This window comes from Gopherus flavomarginatus, chromosome 4 (assembly GCF_025201925.1).
Source record: "Gopherus flavomarginatus isolate rGopFla2 chromosome 4, rGopFla2.mat.asm, whole genome shotgun sequence".
In the NCBI taxonomy this organism is placed as follows: Eukaryota; Metazoa; Chordata; order Testudines; family Testudinidae; genus Gopherus; species Gopherus flavomarginatus.
The window spans coordinates 85,692,391-85,713,147 of NC_066620.1; the positions used below are offsets into that span (position 1 = coordinate 85,692,391).

The following is a 20,757-nucleotide window of genomic DNA, read 5'->3' on the forward strand; positions in this document are numbered from 1 at the left end:
TTTCCTACAGAGGAATCAAGTCAAAAATATTTGTCTAGCTATAGAGAAGCTTGTGTGTGTGCTCTCTGTTAGGGAAAGAAAAGTAATCATCTGTGCAATCGGATATATGAACCCCCATACTGAAGATGAAAGGGTTAAGGAGAAGCTCTCTGCCCAGGTAACCTCACACTGTTGCACCTGCAAAGCCTGCTCTATGTACTGTGTGAATGTGTATTCTCCCTGTCCCTGCTCCTTTTCCCCTCCCCAGTCTCGAGATGCATTTTTCATTGGGTATGCTTACCGCTGTATTTTTGCCCTATTCTTCCCACTGGATTTTCTACCTCTCTCTGTTGCTTTTCCCATTCTCTTTCACACAAGGCAAATCCAGCCTTGTGGGTTGTTTGAACTTCTGAACTCACAGTCCTGGAGTGGTCAAACAAGGTTTGCCAATCCCTCCTATATACCTTGCATGTAAACATTCTTAATCCTTTTACCACATGGAATGCACAGTGAGTCGTGCACAGCTGACTGCTTAATCTTTCCACTAAGTCTGCTAAATGCTAAATTAATCATTCCTCAATAAGAGGAAACAGTCTTTCTTCAATGATTTTTTTAAATGTGCAAGAAGTGCAATCATCAGTGCAAAGGCACTGCTGCACCCAGTGAGCTGCAGCCTACACTTTTGCCATGCACATGGTAAATCCATGGCGAAGTGTGCATGTTTACTGCAGTCACATTTCTGGAGGGAGGCTTTTTGGGAGTTGCAATTGCACAGAGAGTGGAAAACAAAAATCATTGTCAAACAATATGGTGAAGACAGAGCTGTGTATAGAAATAGCATCCAATTCCCTCAGCAACAGAACACCACCTCTGCAACCTCTTTCCAGTGACTGTGTGCAGGAGGCATAACTGATCAGCACCTGTCATAGCGCTTCTGTCAAGAGTCTGCAGCTGCACTGCAAAGCTGTCATAGGGCCACCAAAGTGGGGGCTGGGCCATGGCAACAAGCTCATGAGGAGTGGAAATCTTACAGTACTCTCAATGACCTCTCTTATGAGGGATGGCTTGTCATTTTAGACCCACAGTCTACTCCCTCCCACCCAATTTCAATTAGTCTACATTGCTGAGATTGGAAAAGGAAATCATGTCACTCACAAAACATGCAGTTTATCCAACAGCAATGAACAGCCCCTTGAATGTTTGTTTGCGTACAGTGCTGGGGAAGGGCTCAGGATTGACAATTCTGGAGTGCCAAGAAGCACAGGATAGGCAGCACCAGGGCAAGTTTCCCCACACTGCCCTGCTGATATGTCCCAACTCTGACTCAGAGAGATCATGTCAATTGAGAGTCAAATTCCACGTCCATTCAATGTTTTCCTTCTTTGCTTAGACTGCCAACACAGTGACCAATTAATGCCTCAAACTCACATTGTTTGAAGCTCCCTATGCTCCTTTTGGATTCGCAATAGCAGAAACTGTAATGTCCAGCAGCTTGTAAGAGGAGGAGGCAATACACATCCCTCATTATGAGTGTCATAGTAGTTACAGAAATAAAATATATGTACCAGAGCAGTAGCTGTCAACCTTTCCAAACTACTGAAACCCTTTCAGGAGACTGATTTGTCTTGTGTACCCCAAATTACCCCTCACTTAAAAAGTACTTGCTTACAAAAATCAGACAAAAATGTCACAGCACACTGTTACTGAAAAATTGCTTCCTTCCTCATTTTTACCATATATTTATAAAATAAATCAATTGGAATATAAATACTGTACTTACATTTCCATGTATAGTATATAGAGCAGTATAAACAAATCCTTGTCTGTGAAATGTTTGTTAGTACTGACTTGGCTAGTGCTTTTTATGTAACCTGTTGTAAAACTAGGGAAATAGCTAGGTGAGCTGAGTACCCCCTGGAAGACCTCCGAGTACCCCCAGGGGTACATGTACCCCTGGTTGAGAACCACTGTACTAGAGATTTCCAAGCGCTTCATGAAATAGGCACATTAAAATGAGGGATTTGAGGGAACTCCTTAAAGTGCTTAATTCGGTGACCGTCTCCCAGTAGGAAGGAGAGAAGGCAGAGGCTTAAGGCAGTAGAGCCAAGAGCATGGCACACATCTTCTTTGCCCCTATAAACACGCTGGAACCCAAAGCTTCATTTCCTTTGGCCTGTGAGGGCAAGTGTTGTATCAGCAGCCAGACACATTCAGATTAGTAAGTCTTTTATTGTAAAATATTCAGAGTGGAAATCTCATGTGTTTGGACAGTACCTAGCACAAAAGGGAACCCTGATCCTTAGTGAGGCTATTAATAATTAATAGTAACTTCCTTCTCTATATCCACAGGTTTAGGAGACCTGCAGATGGAAACGCATGTGACAGAAGGTCAGCACTTACTGGCTGCATCTCTCTCTTACAACTGGTAAGTACCCATTGTGTTTTTCTCCAGTTTTCCCTTTGTTATTGCTCAGGAGAGGACACACTCACAGACAAAAAGATGAAAATTATTAGGGATGCACCCAAACTGAACCTCCAGATCTGAATTCTGCAGAAATTCACCTCGATTCACACCTGAACTATATAACTGGTCCCTGTCTCTCTACTGAGTTGAGTTAAACTTTGGATCAAAATTTGGTGACTTGGACTTCATCTCTCAAAATTATATAAGGGTTAAGGCCAACGTTAACGGAATGTTATGATGAAATTTTTAATCACACAAAAATATGGAAATTTCAGATTCAAGGTTCTGAATCTGATTTTTACAGCAAAAATACTGATCTGAATGTCCTGAACTTTTGTGAAAGTAAAATGTTCACCTTAATCATGAAAATGGTGTGCTGGCGTTTGTTTTTTAATTGTATTTACAGTCTGGGTGTCTTAAAAATTTTCCCTTAAGACTACTTCTTTGTTAAGTCTTGTTTACAATCTCAGGCTATACTTTAGAAAAGCATATTTACTCAGCGTGAAGTAAATATCCTGGAAGTTTTATGATTAGGAGACATTACACCCTGCAAATTCTGATCACCACCTAGAAAGCAAGCAATGTCTTTCTCTGAGGTGGTGCATGAAATCAGCTGATGTTTTCTTTGGAACTGGCTGAACACCAATTAATGCAAGTATGCAGAGCAGGGGGCTGAGAGTGTGAGCCACTTGCTTTTTTACTCTGCCACTGCCTTCCTGCATGAGTGGAGGCAAATCCTTTTCACTGGGGTTTCAGTTTATCCTTTTCCCAAATGAATGATAATAGGATTTGCCTCTCTTTCTTCCTCTTTCAGTCATTCACCTTCCTCACTTTTCTCTTCTTCTACTGCCTGGTTCTAATCCAACCCCAGACTTGTCTTCCCTAGATTTTCGTTTTCCTTGCTTTCTCACCCTCTCTATTCTCTATCCCCTTTCTCCCTTCCCCAACACTGCATTTTGCAAAGGCTGCCACACCTTCTTGGAAGCTTCCATTCTCTAGTAAGCATCATTCCCTTAAGTGTTATTTCAGTGATGGGGAATACAGGAGATTTAGGCTTATACTAGTAAGAGTTAATTCATCTTGAAACTGCTGCTTCCATGGTTCTTGCTTTGAAGCAGATGTTTACTCAGATAAATGGAGGGTCAGACCAATTTGTGCTGAGTGACTAACATCCAGTGACCAGTGGGAGAAAGGCTCTCCTGTGCAAACCACAGGGAATATGGACTTAGGCTCTAATCTTCAAGAGTATTTAGGCACCTAACTCCCATTGACTCAATGGAAGTTTAGGCAAGTAAAAACCTTTGAGGATCAGGGCCCTAGATCTCATCTCTGATCTTTATGTTTACAGCAGCTCAAAAACAATGCCAGGTACCAACTCCCCTTTATGTCCACAACGAGTATCCTAAGGCTGTAATGTTAACACACTAGAGATTTTTGTGTGTGTGTGTGTGTGTGTGTGTGTGTGTGTGTGTGTGTGTGTGTGTGTGTGTGTGTGTGTGTGTGTGTGTGTGTGTGTGTGTGTGTGTGTGTGTGTGTGTGTGGTGTGTGTGTACTTAAATATACCTGTTTTCTGAAGATTGGGGGTTTGTGTCAAACAACCAGCAGAAAGATATACACACACAACACACATAAAGCAGAAGTCGTCATAAACTGCCTGTGGCTGAGCTCCATAACTGAAAAAGAAAAAAATTAGGAAATATCCCCATTATTTTCTGTTTCAAAGTCTACATTATACTGCATGACATGATAAAAGGTTTCACCCCTCACTATTTTTCCCACAATGGAGTATACAGCTGACTGTACCACAAGTAAACAAGCTGCACTCAGCATACAATACTAAAGATGATGTTAGTCATGAAATATTTAATGTAATTTTGATGGCTTTAAAAAAAACATAGGAGCTACTTGTGGAAGTGGATGAGGGAAAAAATGTATGTGTTTAAGTAGTTTAGTCCAATAAAACATCCTATGACAGAGTAGTGACAACCGATGTTGATAAACTGCAGATCTCAATTCAGTTTTGTCCAGTCTTTACCGATGAAGAACGGACTGAGAGCTCTTACAGAATTTTGGTTTTTAGTGCCACTTAAAAGAATAGTATCAGGAGGTAGCCGTACTATCCACAAAAAACAACAAGGAGTCCAGTGGCACCATAAAAACTAACAAATTTATTTGGGCATAAGCTTTTGTGGGTAAAAAAACCTCACTTCTTCGGACTCCCTGTTGTTTTTACTTAAAAGAATGATTTTCTCATCTGCAAGATTATTTTCTCTGCTACATCTTCACTCAGTCTTAGAGCAACAAACTCACTTTAGAATTTTTCCCATTTAGAACAAACAGCTTAGGGTTACGTAGGCAGGTGAGTTATTACTCCCACAGTGTAAAAAATTTCCCTTCCTTGTTACCAGCATATATGAACTATTGTAGATCTTCACCATCGTTTGTCCTAAAATTCTGAGAACTCCCCTTCCACGCTCTCATTGCGACACTTCCTTCGTCAAGTCAGTTCCCATCTATCAGAGAAGTCCAAGGTCCCAAATGCTTGTCTCCTGGAAGTAACAGCAGAATGGTGTTGTTGCTGTTCCAGCAAGGATAATGGAGATGTGGTGTCCCCTTGTTTCACAGTGATGGATCCTTGCTTTTTCCCTTCTGAGCTGCCTTTCATTTTTTTGAATTGGTTTTAAATATCTTTTGATCATAGAATTCAAAGTAGTCAGAGACTCAAGCTTCCTTACCCTTGTTAAACCTTCCCAGCTCAAGTCAATGTGTGCAGGAATAGCCTGGCAGGGAAGTCATGGTAAATCAATATAAAAGAAGACAAAGCTCCACAGGGACTGTCCTGCTTTTATGCCTTGTGGAACTAACCTGCTAACACTCTTTTTATAGGATAGCTGAGATTTGTGTCTTTGTGCCTTCCCCTCCTTTCTTTCAGTTCCTTAGTGGGATGTTCACAAAGAAATGTCCTGGTTAAGCAACAGCTCTCTAGCCTTCTGCCAATAACACCTTTTTTTGGTTGACTATTATCCAATTTAAAAAAAAAAGTGCCTCACCTCAATGCCAGCTTGTTTACACATCTGATGTGGTTCCCTTGCTCCTTGTTAATTGTGCATTTCCCTGAATAGGCAGCATTTCCTGTGTCACACCAACAATAGTTTGCATTTATCCTTTTGGGTCTGAATGCCCCAGCTCCCAGAATGTTTAGTGGGAGGTGACAACATTGTGCTCCTGAGCAGGGCCAATGCCATGGTCTTCGCAGTCTGGTGTCAGCCAGTCCCAAACTTAAACTAGAATATTCCGAGTGGGGGCAGGAAGATGCATTCTTCCCTGCGGTTCTTATGACACTCTTTATCACATCAGTGTATCTTGTTTAATCATCTCAAGCTTAAGTAATCCATTACCCCTCGGTGTTCTTCAGCAAGCATGAATTTTCTCTCTACAGCAGGGGTCGGCAACCTTTCAGAAGTGGTGTGCCAAGTCTTTTTATTCGCTTTAATGTAAGGTTTCGTGTGCTAGTAAAATACATTTTAACGTTTTTTGGAAGGTCTCTAAGTCTATATAACTAAACTATTGTCGTATGTAAAGTAAACAAGGTTTTAAAGACGTTTAAGAAGCTTCATTTAAAAATTAAATTAAAATGTTGATCTTACACCGCTGTCCCGCTCAGCCCGCTGCCGGCCTGGGGTTCCATTCACCTAGGCTGGCAGTGGGCTGAGCGGGGCCTGTGGACCCCAGCTGGCAAGGGGTCGGCAGCCAGAACCCCAGACAGGCAGTGGGCTGAGCAGGACTGGCGCCCAGGACCCCAGACCGGCAGTGGAGGGTTCAGCCCGCTGCCGGTATGGGGTTCCGTCTGCCGGCTCCTGCGAGCCGGGGTTCCAGCCCCACTCAGCTCACTGCCGGTCTGGGGTCCCGGCCCTGTGCACACAGAGTGCGTACCTACCTTCTCCCTGGTTTTAGCCCATTCTCTTCCTTTCTCTCTGCAGAGCTGAGGGTGGGAGTGCACTGAGCTGGGAGAGGCCTGGGGCTGAAGGAGCAGGCTGGGAGTTGGGGTGTAGGGTCTGGCCAGGAGCTAGAATGAGGGAGGGGGCTCAGGGCTGGGGCAGGAAGTTTGGGTGCGGAGTGCTTACCTGAGCAGCTCCCATTTGGTGTGAGGGGTGCAGGTGGGAATGGACGGGGGGAGGGTACAGAGGGGAAGGAGCTTCTGTTTGGTGCTCAGGGTGGGGATGTGGGCGGTGCAAGAGTCAGGGCATGGGTGTGGGGATGTGTGAGAAGGGTGCAGAAGTCAGGGCAGAGGGCTGGGGACATGTGGGGGGTGCAGGAGTCAGGGCTGGGGTCGTGGGCGGGTGCAGGGCTCAGGGCAGAGGGCTTGGTGTGTGTGCAGGGGTTCAGGAGTCAGGACAGGGGGCATGGGCTGGAGTCGTGGGGATGCTCCCAGCCCTCTGCCCTGAGCGGCTCACAGCAGGGGGCTGGAGGGGATATGCCCTGATTCCACCCTGCTTCCCTAAGGCCCCATCCCTGCCTCTTCTCTGGAGCAGTGAGCACCCTGTGTCTGCAGTTCCTTCTCCTCTCCCTCTCCAGGGTGTCATAAACAGACAAGTAAGAGTTAGCAGAACAAAAGTACTTATCTCTTTTGCCTGTAAAGGGTTAACAAGATCAGTGAGCCTGGCTGTCACCTGACCAGAGGACCAATCAGGGGACAGGATACTTTCAAATCTTGAGGGAGGGAAGTTTGTGTGTGTGCTGTTAGTTTTTGGTGGTTGTTCTCTCTGGGTTCTGAGAGTGACCAGATGTGCAACCAGGTTTCTCTCCAATCTCCCTGATACAGGTTCTTATAGATTCAAAATAGTAAGTAATAGGTGATAAGGTGAGTTAGGCTTATGTTTGTTTTCAAATGTGTATTTGGCTGGAAGGATTTTAATTTGTACTTGTATACTTGGGCTGGGAGTGTATACTTTCAGCAGTGTCTATAGCTGAAAGACCCTGTAACATATTCCATCTTAAATTTACAAAGATAATTTTTTACTGTTTTTCCTTCTTAATTAAAAGCTTTTCTTGTTTAAGAACCTGATTGGGTTTTTTTATTCTGGTGAGACCCCAGGGGACTGGGTCTGGAGTCACCAAGGAATTGGTGGGGAGAAAGGAGGGAAGGGGGAGAGAAAGGTTAATTTCTCTCTGTGTTAGGATTACTTTCTCTCTCAGGGAGAGTCTGGGAAGGGGAGAGGGAAGGCGGATTTTCCTCTCTGTTGAAAGATTCAAGGAGTTTGAATCACAGTGATCTTCCAGGGTAACCCAGGGAAGGGAAGCCTGGGAGAGGCAACGGTGAGGGAAAGGGTTTACTTTCCTTGTGTTAAGATCCAGAGGGACTGGGTCTTGGGAGTCCCCAGGCAAGGTTTTGTGGGGACCAGAGTGTACCAGGTACTGGAATTCCTGGTTGGTGGCAGTGCTACAAGTACTAAGCTGGTAATTGAGCTTAGAGGAATTCATGCTGGTACCCCCATCTTTTGGACGCTAAGGTTCAGATGGGGAATTATACCATGACACAGGGCCATCAGCTGTTCCCCCCCACCGCCGCAGAGAGAGAGAGGAGGAGGGGCAGGAACCCAGCACACTGGGGGAAGAGGCAGGGTAAGAGGGAGCTTGGCTGCCAGTGGAGGCTGCCTTGCAGCAGCAGCCGTCAGGACCAAGCTTCTGCCCCCTGCCCCTGCAGGAGATAGAGTGGTGGTGGTGGTGCAGAGAAGAGCAGGCTGAGCCAGGCAGGATTTTTAAATCGCACGCTGCTGCCTGCCAGGGTCTCGGCCACCGGCCCTGCTCAGCCTGCTGCTGGCATGCCATAGGTTGCCGACCCCTGCTCTACAGATTTTCCTTACAGCTGTAGATCTTGAAATATCAACTCCATTTGTACCCAGACCTTCTACTGAAAGGTGTTACTTTACACCTTTAAAAAAACCTTAGGTGATGCCTATAAAAATGCAAATATTAGAACTGGGACAATAGCCCAAACAGATGTCCATGAGTATTTCGCTTAAATTTGTGCTGGTCAAGCCTGTGCCCCTTCCATGAACATTTGAGCAGATGAGTTTTACACACACAAATGCATAAGGAGAGAGACTGTGATGTCTCCTTCATCTCAGGAGTTTGGTGACTGTGGGTATGTCTACACTGCAGCTGGGAGGTGTAATTTCCAGCTTCTGTAGATTTACATGTGCTAGCTTTGATTGAACCAGCATGCTAAAAAGAGTAGTGTAGCCACAGTGGCTCAGGCTAGCCACCTGAGTACATGCCTAGGATCTTGGGGCAAGCCTACATTACCGCTTACATCTATCTAACTTACGTCGCTCAGGGGTGTTAAAAAGACACCTCCCAGCGACCTAAGCACTGTCCACACCACCTCTTGCAGAGGTGGAGTAATCATGCTGACGGGGAGAGCGCTCTCCCGTCAGCACTGAGCGTCTTCACCAGACGTGCTACAGCAGTACAACTGCACCAGTTCAGCTCCGCTGATGTAGTGCTTCTAGTGTAGACCTCCCCTTGGACAGGATTGTACTCTGTTAGTCTGAGCTACTGCAGCTACGTTATTTTTAGCTGTGATTTGAGCTACTGCACTATCATGTGTAAGATGGTCTCCACGCGCTGGAAATCACATCCTCTGGCTGCAGTGTAGACATACCCTGGAAGCGGAACCAGGGGGTGTCTGCATTTGTTTGCGCACACTTACAGTTGACTTTTCAACTGAACATAGTACACAAACTGGGGAGACAGGGCTTGCTTAAAGGTTCAAACCAGACAGTGAGCAAAAATAGAATGATTTATCCTGGTTTTTACATCTCATGACATTTTTTGGTGCTACACATGATTTTTGAGCACAAGGGGTTAGCAATACTCAGTAAGTCATTTTGCAGTTTTATGTTTTGCTTCAGTAAGAAGCTTTCAGCGTGATTGTTCCCCTCCCCCCGCGGTTGGCGCGAACCGCCCTCCTGCGACATAATGGATCTGTTTTCCTTTGTGATTATTAGTTGGCTGCTCTTTGCCCTGTTACTTTAATTGTTTTTGCAGTTGATCGTCATGTTCTCGCAGGCCCCCCCCAATTACCTGCAGGGAGCCTAAGTTCCTTCTCAGTATTTTTTCTCTTTTCTCTCGAGTAAAGAATTAATCTCCCTTGATATCACATTTCCAGGCATCGTTAGCAGTAATAATAGCATCATTTACACTCTCATGTATTTCTATTTCATTCGCTTAAAAGGACACCATCAACGTAGAAAAAAATTTCACACATCTGCCTGAACTTTTTTTTTTAACCTGCTATTGTTGCAAATAACCTCTAAGGTTACCGTAGCTGACAGAGAATAGAGAAAAAAATTCCTGTTTTTTTGAGAGGAAGGATAAACTCATGGCTGAGATTCTGATGTACTACTCAGGAAATCCAGGTTAAATTGTTGGCAATGCCACAGACCTCCTTTCTGACCTTGGGCAAGTCATTTAGGCCCTGATCCAGTAAAGCACATGCTTAACTTTAAGCACATGAATGGGACTATTTGTACCCTAAAATTAAGCACCTACTTGAATGCTTTGCTGGATCGGGACCTATGTCTCTGTGCCTATAAAGTGGGGATGCTAATCATACTGCCCTACTTCACAGTGTTGAGGATAAACTTTTTAATTTTTACAAGGCACTCAGACCTAGAGTGATGAGATCATAAGAACCTAAACTGTCTCATTTTGTTCACTATGCACATTAGACAGCACTTGGTTTATAATCATTTTCACTGTTTCTCTCTTGTGTAGTTGGTAGTTTCTCCTTCTGTTTGGGTGAGTTTTTTCCCACCACAAAGAAACAGAAGAGAAAAGCATTTTAAATACGAGAATCTGATGTAAAACCACAAAGCCTGTCAGGGGATTTAATGGCAGCTGTGACTAGATTTACCAGTTCAAGATTCACACCACAGAATCCCACTATCAGGGTCAGCTAGACCAGGAGAAGCACAGCTTGAACTGTTTCCTGCTAAGTACAGAGTAAGGCAGGGCCCAATTCACTGTTACTCGGCACCTTGTGTAGCCATTTACACCAGTGCACAGTGAAGGGAAGTGGGTGTAAAACACTAGTAGCTGGTAGCTTTTCACACCTGCTTTTCTATAGTGTAAGTGACTCCACAAGACGCAGGGTGACAGAGAATCAACCAGCTCCACAAGCGAAGGAGAGAGAGAAAGGAAAGTAATAAAACACCAGCAATGCTTGGAGAAATACTGGTGCCCACTTATTTTTGCTCCCCTCTTCCTCTCTCAGGGACTATAATTTTGTGACTCTGAAGGAGATTGTGTAGAACAGGTCAGGGGGAAAAAGCCAGACCGAAAAGTAAGAGTGACCAGAAGACCCAGCCCAAAGAGAAGAGAACTACTCAGAAATCGTGGTCCAAATTCTTGGCTTAGACATCTTAAATTACATGTAATTGCTTTCTCTGTAGACTGGGTATCTTCTTTCACTTGTCTTCCCTCTCTTCTGTAGCACCTGGATATGTATATATATTTTTAAATGATCTTTCTACCTCTGCAGTGAGATTTGGGACAGGATTATCCATACAACTGAAATGTAGACGCTGATTAGACACTTTTGTATCCCAACATATTATTTAAAATGCCCAACCCGCTCACAACTCACCCAGCACCAGATCAAAGGTGCATGATAAAGTGCATTTATCATATGGCCATCTCCTCCACACGTGTGTGAAACAAAAATATGCAGTCTCTGCCCCAAAGACCTCACAGTCTAAATAAGACAGAGAGGAGACAGGATGTACAGGGAAGACCACAGGAATTAAAGATTAGGATAACTTTATATCTAATTTTACATACAAAACATGTTAAGAAGATTGGAATTTTAATAAAGTCAAACACTCAAAAGTTTGAAAATGCCAGAATTAAGGTCACAATTTGGCCCCCTTGAGTATCTGCATTATGATACAGTCTCTGATTACATACTATTTTTTCCTCCTCTACACTGCCTGGGCTCAGCAGATGAGTCACTGAGAGTGCAGGAGAGACAGGCTCCCCGCTCTCAGTTCAGGTGCCCAGAGCTTCAACTGCAGAGCAAGTCCTGCTCAGCCCCACGCTGGAACATGCCCAGGCAGAATATTCAGAGTATTTAGCTGATAAAATCCAAGCAGTCTTTACTGAGCAGGTGTGAGCTGCAATTTTTCAGTGGCTTATAACTTGGCCAAAAAAAAAAAAAAAAAAAAAAAAAGATGAAATTTTCACAGTGACAGCAAAAGGCACGTCCCTAACACAGCGGCCACTCCCCAGCCAAATTTAAAGCCTTTGCACCAAAGCATGGGGGAGGGGAGCTAGTGCTTTTCAAAGAAAAGGTCACCACTATTTTCATATGGGCAAAACAATGTCTTTCCCTACCTTCATTCTTGGAAATGGCTGAATTGTTTTAACTGAAATACTAAAATCCCCAACCCTGAGGCAGACATCTGACATGGAAAATTTCAGCCCAAACAGTTAAAGTATAAAGTAACTGAATGCAGGGTATTATAATGGGAAGTGTCAGGCAACATTAATCACCCCCCACCCCCAATACAAGTTATATTAGTAAGTATAAAATATAGCATTCATCTGGAAGCCAGTCTGGAACATTCTAAGAAGCTAAGTGCTATTAGACAACTAAATACTGTAGCACAGTCAGACAGTATAGGAAAAAGTCATAGCACTGACTGAAAGGAGTCAGTGGATACAGATAACTTTGAAGTAAAGGTTAGTACAATTCTGGTGTTCTTGCTTCATGCTCCATTCCAGATAAAAAATGTTGTGCTTAGGAGTTTTTCCTTCACCAGCCATTCTCAGCATAAAAGAAATGGATTCTTATCTTCATCTTTTTTATCTTGGGGAAAAAATGGTGTGTTAGAGCAATTGGTGATCCACTGCTTGAAGTCAGCACATTTCAGGTCAATATCCAACTGTCTCCCTTTGTACTAATCTTTCAAAAAAGGTAGATGTTGGAAAAAGAGCTATCAATAAGTCAAAAGGCACGTTCAGTCTGTATCCCACAATTTCAATATATACCCACAAAATTCTATCAGATCCTTCCCCTTAATGTAGGTGACTACATTCAGATGTCTAAAAGGAACTTTTTATTGTTAAACTAAGATTTCCTTCATTGATTAAAAAGTCACACAGTCTGGTCCTTAAAAAAATACTAATGGAAAATTCCATGATGGTCCAGTCTAGCCAGCAGTACTAGCAGCTTCAAGGATTTATTTCATATTCATTATTTATATGCCTAAAAACCCCTCAATGCCCGCTACTGGTTTCATGACACAAAAATGCTTTATTGCATACTATTTTGGACCCACAGTCTGTCCTCAAAAGCAAGCTGCTCTATCAGGTTAGTGGATACAAAGTTCGAAATCAGTGAAATGGCTTGCATCTTCCTCTCCAGAGGTTTGTGAGTCGTCTGTTTTCCCTATGCAACTCTGGAAACTCCTATCTTGCCCCATACCCCACCATCACTTTCACACCACTCCACTGGTTCATTTTGGAGACTCCATTCTTTTGGTTAATATTCATTTGGAAAAGCCTCTCAGCATTTGTCATGAGAGGTGAAATTCACTAGCACAGGGCTTATGCATCACTTAAGCCCTATTTTGGAGGCTTAAGTGGGTCTAAAGAGCATGGTTGCCAGTCCCCTGCCCTAAGCATTCATAAAATACTGAGTCAGGGCCCCCAAAGTCTTAGATTGTCTTACAAATCATGAAATAAAAATTAGATTTGGGTTGCTTTTTATTTGCCCTCTGATTTGAGAACGTAGGGTGCCCATGGGTCACTTTGAAACATTATCTGAAAACATGAAGGCTAGAAACTTACTGTTTTTTAAATGAAACTAGGATTCTGATATAATCACTTGAAACTGAGCACTGGGGTATTAAGAACAAAATCCCACCTAAATTTTCAGAAGACTTGTGATAAAAATTGCAAGAGTTGACAACAGTAAGGGGCCCATAAGCCTTATACTGGCCCTCTACACAGTAGAATTTTGGCCTAACGGAATAGAAAGACATCTACTTTGAGGTCAGACTAGATAAGAGCAATCTCTTCCAGCCTTGCAGTCTACAAATCTACTGAGCACTTGAGACCTTTTCCAGGGACTGCACACATGACTTCCTCGCTGTTCCCAATCCAGGGGAGCAAGAGTTATATAGACTGTGAATAGCATGGTACTGCAAACACTACAGTTTGGAATCACACTGCTTCCCCAATGCTTGCATTTTACCTTAAAATGCAGAATCTGCGTACTATGTTTAGAAAATGCAGCAGTGCAGATACAGCCACAATCCCAGATCTGAACCCATCAAAAAGGCAGAGTAAAAAATCCAAACCAGGATCTGAATCTTGCAAATGAGCCTTTACCAGTTTAATGGACCAAACTAAAACCCCAAGTTAGCAGCCATGAACCCTGAGGCGTTTCCAATCTGAATGCTGTAGCTTCATCCTGCCTCTAAATGCAACACAGAGGAAGATTCTGTTAGGAGAGCAGAACAGAGAAATAAATAGGCTTGGCTATGCAACCAGTACTTTTAGAGATACCAGGCCAGACCCTCTGATGGTATAAATCAGGGTAGCTCCATTGATTTCAAAGAGCAATAAAGACCAATATAGCAACAATGACAATCTCTTTGGGGCACTCTCACCACAGAATGCATCTGTTAGGTCAAATGTTCTTGCATTGGTGTCTCTATTACATTGGGGGTCTGTGGAGCATTTTGGTCCACAGAGGCACTTTTGTCATAGTTCTTATTTCTTCAGCAGTAACGCACTGAGGCCTCATTGTGCTAAGCTCTGTACACACAATGAAGAGATTACAGTTTAAATATCTGATGAAAGACAACAAAAGGCAACAGGCTGAAACAAACAGAAATGGGAAGCACAAGCTACCAGAAACGCAGTAACAGTATTTCCTGCTAATTATAGGCCACTACATAACTCTTCTAGGGCATCTAGAAGGCTTCTCTCAACTCAGCCCCTGCAAAAAAAAACCAAAACACCAATCTTTGCACAGCTGCTTCATGCCTTTCTTTGTCAAGTATTTCTCTAATGTAAATTCGGTCATGGTCAACTTTGCAGATGTCCCCCACATTGAAAAGGCAGCAAACACATAAGACAGGATGAAACCACAAAGCAAGCTGAAGGGCTTCTAGCAATGCAGGCATCAGGAGCCTGGAGCGGTCTACAGGCAGGGAACGCAAATAGACAGCACAGATGGCAATCTAACCAAGCAGCAATACCATGTTATTTTTCATCTTTTCAGTGCTGTCCTCTCTGATGCAAGCAAGAACAATTGCTGTAGCACAGGTGGTGCGTAATCAGTGTGGGAAGGATTAGTAGTTCTTTTGAAGCAACTGGCAATGCTTAAAAGTTTGAGAATCCCTGTCTTAGTAACAATCTAAGGCTATGATTATGTCATGGAATCCATGACTTCCAGAAACCTCCCTGACATTTCCACTTCAGCCCCAGGACAGTAGGGCTGGAGCTCAGTTGCTGGGCAGCAAGGGGACCTCCACAGCTCCTAGCCCCCACTGGGGGTAGGAGTCAACCAGAGCTCCCAGCTGCTGGGTGTGGCCGGAGGGGGGGGACCCCCAGCAGCTGCCTAGTTATGGCAGACTGTGGGGGGAACCGCTGACCTCTCCGCTGCCATGAGGGGACCCTGCAACTTCCAGTCGCCACAGGTGGCAGGGGAAACTCAGGAGCCCCAGCAGCTGTGGGTGCAGGACCCTCCTCCCTCCCCATTTTGTCAGGGATATTTTTAGTATAAGTCAGGGACAGGTCATGGGTTTCCATGAATTTTTGTTCATTGCCTGTGTCCTGTCCATGACTTATACTAAAAATACCCGTGACAAAAATCTTAGCCTTAACTGTTACTAAAGATGACACCAGACAGCAAGTCAGTGCCCAACAACGTAGAAATAGGTTGAGCAGATTTTGTCTTGGAAGAGGGTCATTCCTTATTACTCTCATGCACACCCATCTACTGTCAGATGGAGAAAGCAGGATGTGGCTCACTCTAGAGCCTCTCATCACTGCTTTTCCAGTTAGCCAGGGGGAATCACGGGAGAGCTTTTAGAGAGAGACGTTTTTCCTCCCTTTACAGCCTAAAAGGAAGAACTGAAATCATGTGAAAGTTAGCACCATACAGGTCAGGGGTCCCCAATGCAGTGCCCGCAGGTGGCCAGGGTGCCTGCCGTGGCATCTATGTGCGCCCACCTACTGGCTGCCGGAAAAGCAGCCGCCGAAATGCTGCCGAGAAGTGGCAACGTCAAGAAGCGCTGCCGCCAAAATGCCACTGATTTTCAGCAGCATTTTAGTGGCTGCTTGTCCAGCAGCCACGCTCCTTGGTCGCTAGTCGTCAGGTGCCCGCCACACTGAAAAGGTTGGGGACCACTGATATAGGTTGCTACTGGTCACTTGGGTTTGTTTGGTTTTCTTTAGTGAGCTTATCAAGCAACCAACAATCCAGCAACTCAGAAACAACTGGGATACATAGCAACAACACTAAGTTTGATTTGGGATTTATCCAAAACCATACAACATATTCAGCAGTATTGGGTCCGAAACCCTGCTGGTTTTCCAGGCTCAGCTCATCTGAATCTTTTGTTTTGATTCAACGTAAAAATAATTCTATTGATAATGGCCCTGCAGAACTTAATTTCAAGCTTTAAAGAACAGCATTCTTCCATCTGGAGAAGCTTAGATGTCTTCTCTTTCAACCCTAGTTAACTGGGTGTTATACTGAGAAAACTGAATATGCAAAAAAACAAACAAAAACCACACCACACCGTCGCTAGGAAAGGGTTCGGAGTCTGGGAAAGTAAAATTAGACAAGCCAAATAAGATTATTAATTTATGTAGTTTGGCATCCTGGTTCTAGCAGTGGCCAGTATCTAACACAGCAGAAGGAAGTGATCCGGCTTCTGGTCCCCTATTCCCAAATGCATCTAGCCATTTACACAATGATATACATGGAAAGAGTTGTGCACCTGGAATCACCATTACAGAAAGTCAATTTATGCCCTGACATAGACTTGATTATCTCATCTAGGGCCTAACTCAGCAAGGCCCTTAAGTATGCTGGTAACTATCTGCATCTGAAAAGTTCCATTTACATCACTGGGACTAATCATATTCTCAAAGCTCCACAGATGCTTTAAGTGTCCTGCTGAGCGTGGGCCCTAGTCTGCACAGCTACAAGAGTTGTTCATGGTCAGAAAGTCAGCCAGCACTTTTAAAAAATACAATGGTGGTATTTGCTTTGACTTTCTGCAAACAGTGAGACCACAGGTAAACTCTAAAAGAGCTTCAAAATGTGTGAGTAGGATATTTACAAGGTTTTTGCTCCAGTGACAGGGGCGTGCTCGGTGGGGGCTCGAGAGATACCTCCTGACCCTACAACTTATGTTTCTAAAACTAATGCTTCAGCCAGTCACGTTTAGGGGTCAGGAAGGATTCCTACTCCTGCTCCCAGTGTACTTCGTTCCAGCCACATTCCTTTCTTTGAAACAGATGGCTACGACTGGAGATGGAACACCAGACAGGGACGGCCAGTCCTCTGAGGCAATACACAAGTCTCTTTTTCAAATGCTTGGCTGCTGTGTCTTGCTCAGATGCTCAGAGTTATACTGTCATTTTCACAGGCACCAAGGAATTTTTGACCCAAGTCAGATTGGCAGGAACCTAGCGCGGGGGGGGGGGCGGGTTCCATCTTCCTGTGCAGCACAAAGTGCAGGTTGCTTACTAGGATCATCTGAGTACACCTCACTAAATCAATTCCGTGCAACTGAAGGGGCCCCAGATACTAGTGCATCACAGTCCCTCCCACCGTTTGTCTGTGGCACATAATAGTTAAACCCCATGAGGGCTGTAACACTTCTGCCTAATGCAGGTTATTGTGCACAGTAAAGAGTGGGGTTCAGCAGCCTGTGATACGTAGGATGTCAGACTAGATGATTAGATGGTCCCTTTTGGCCCTGAACTCTCACTCAGAAATACACAAATCAATATTTCAAAATTTATCTCTAATTTAATCTACTTGGTATCCATCTGCCTCTGTGCCCTATGCAATAGAGATCAATCCCTCTTACAACAGCTAGCTGTTAAGTCTCGTCTGCTTTTGCTTCACAAGAAACATCGTAACATAATTATCTTTTATACCAAATCTTTCTGTTCAATGCACACCTCCCCCCGCCCCAAGCAAGATCGTATACAGTTTCTGTGAGCACCATCCTCTCATGTATCCTGTCTGACATGACTTTGTCCGCCCACAGAGTGCCTCAGTGAACTCCATCACTAGGTTGAAAGAGATAGTGCACATGATCTACAGAGCTCTACCACCACCTTCTGCAGTACAAACGGTCTAAAGGGTGAAAGAATTATTTACCGTCTGAGATCCTTACCCATATGCAAACTACGCAGTGCGCAGGACAACGGGCATTGGGGCACCAAATTGCCCCAAATTTCCTGGTGCCCCACGCAGCTGTGTGCTGCTCCAGTTGACAGCCCGATCCCTCAGCTGGCTGAGCCAGCCAGGAAAGCTGCCCCCACCCCTGCTCTGCCCCAGCCCCGCCCTCACTCCATCACTTTCCCTGAGCTACGTCCCAGGGGACTGCAGCAGTGGTCGGGCCCAACCCCGTACTCATGTGGCAGTGGGAAGTGGAGTGACCCAGCCTGCTCTGCCGGCTCCCAGCCACACCACCGGCGAGTGCTAGGGAGCTGTTCCCCTCTGCCCCTCCAGTCCCAAGGCTGGGAGCCCGGGGAGCAGAGTAGAGTGGGCTGGGGCCAGGTCACTACTTCCCACCGCCCCATCAGTGCAGGGTCAGGCCTGCCCTGCAATCACCAGACGGCAGGAAGTTAAGCGACCGGCCCCCAATCCACTCTTCTCTGTCGGCTCATGCTAGGGGGCAGTTCTGCCCTGTCCCCACAGACCTTGGGGCGCACACACCCTTGTGGAGGCCTGGGGACACAGCCCCCCTGGGGGGGGGGGCGCTGCATAGGACATCACATGTCTGGGGATGGCCTGCTGAGATTGCATTTTCTATCCTGTTAGGAGCTCTCATGCTGTGCCTCCATTAAAGAGCATTGCACATTGATTAGAAATTGTTCAAGTCCTATTGATTGGCCTGAAATACGAAGTGTGTTTGAGAGGTCTTTACATGAATGAAGATCGCTCCATAGTGTACTATCTTCCCTCCAGTTCTAGTCTAGAGTCATCTACTGCCTCTCGATTTTCAAACCACAGCATCTTTTCACTGTCTTCAGGGTATAGCCTGTACAAGCAATTCCTAGCCACAGGGTTGCCCAACGATGTATGGCGCTCTCTCGCCATTCCTCCCCCCTGTAGCTACAAACTGATCAGCTACAGCTTTAACTGGGAAATGAAAGCAATTTCTATTCAACTATAAATAAGATACAGGAGTGAACATAGTTTGCAAAATAAATCAATACAAAATCATGTGAAATTCTATGCCACATCTGAGGAAGGAGATGTGGAAGGCCAGGAGTTGGAAGAATGCTTCACTTAATACACTATTAACATGTGCCTGCCGTTTTCCTGGTCTTCTCCTTAGGAAGCTGCCAGAGACACTGCTACTGTCACAAGATACGTTAAGCAGCTATCTTAAGCTTGTTCTCCTCCCACCCACACAGATCCACTGTATAACCGGGTAGGTCCGTTGGGTGAAGGGAGAGAAAGGGATCTAATCCCTGGCCCTTTAAGAAATATGAATGGGAATGATAGATTTGTCTCAGCAAGGATGCTCTCCCTGAGAAGAATGCCATACCACAAGAAAGTAAAATGATAGAGGAATGGGAGAACTATTATTTGATTTGTCCTTGCACCTACTTTTGGAGCACAGCTGTTCTCTATTTTAATGTGTTCTGCTTTGCCAATGCTAAAAGAGGACAAGTAACAACAGAAGAAATAGAATATAAAAGGAGTACAAGGAACATCTTTATTAATTGGCTTTGATGCCCTGTAGCCAAGGGTCCCTAAAATATTTCAGCATCACCACATACTCACTGGTTCTGAATCGCAGGAAGGACAGAAATTTACAAAAGGGCTTTCTTCTGGGGAATCCGGTTATACCCATTGGAACATTTTTGAAGTGTGGCATCACACTTCTCTACTGGGGAGTCCATATTTGTGCAGGATTCATTGTGTTCCTACTGAATTTAGTGGGATGTTGAGCATGGAAGGAAGAGTTTCAACTGAGTGAAGCCTCCAGCTTCTTTCAATTCTGTGCCACCTAGGCAAGTACTTTCTGTGAGCTAAGTCTGTACAGACTAACTAAGCTAATCAGTGATTAGTAGCCTCAGTAGTCTCCGCAGAGGGCTGAATGGACATGGAAAGACCACCCTCTCACACCACAAGGTGGTCCCTGCAGTTCAAGTTTGAGGCACATTGACAAGGCATTGCTGTTTCTTATACTGTTCCTGTATGTGCAGGAAGGACCGTACTTCCAGAGCTGCTCACTCACTACCTTTTTAAACGACACTTCATTACCTTTAAAAGGAGATGGGGGAGGGGAGACATTTGGTCACATGCAAGAGATCATCTGGGAGGAAACACGCTTCTCCTCGCAAAAGGCTACAGATTATTGTTGAAGAACCCCCTTAATCTGCAGTGTTTACTGACGTTTCGCATATTAAATACAAAGTATGAATGCTTGTCATTTAAGAGCAGAAATCTGGTTCTCCTACCCAGTTTAAGTAACAAGCATTTCGCTGCTGAACTGGAACATGACTAAGGCAAAGTGGGGAAAGAAACATGACATTAATTGCATTAATTTTAAGATCGACAAGGTTGTCTTGCACTGAATACAACACTATTAGCAATGATGGATGGAGAGAAATCTGCTTTAGGCCCAATAAAACCTTCAGAAGCACATGTTTGGATTTCATAAGATCTAGAAGATACTGAACCTTTGCTAAATAAAGATGTGGATATGCTAAACATAAAAACTTTTAGATCATCCTACAGACCATTCTCTGATATCTCAACAGATGCATTACCATCATCTGCAATTCTGAGTCCCATATGTATTATTTATTATATAACAACACACCCAGGAAAATATTGGAGAATGCAAAATTATTTCCTATAAATATTCACACTCTGAAGTATTTTAGGTTCATAAGGTAAATAGGCCAATTTCTCTGATTGGCATATAATAGGCAAACACCACTGAAGTTGGGAATTTCAACACTCACAAGCAGAGAGCTATTAGGCCACATTCTACAGCATAATCTGGCACAGATGAATAAGTGATGCTCAAATA

General features: G+C 44.4%; 1 protein-coding gene across 1 annotated transcript in view; it reads right to left on the minus strand.

Annotated features, from left to right (window-relative positions):
* The window catches only part of PGBD5 (piggyBac transposable element derived 5), a 93,911-nt gene that overhangs the window by 56,192 nt on the left and 16,962 nt on the right, over positions 1–20,757 (minus strand).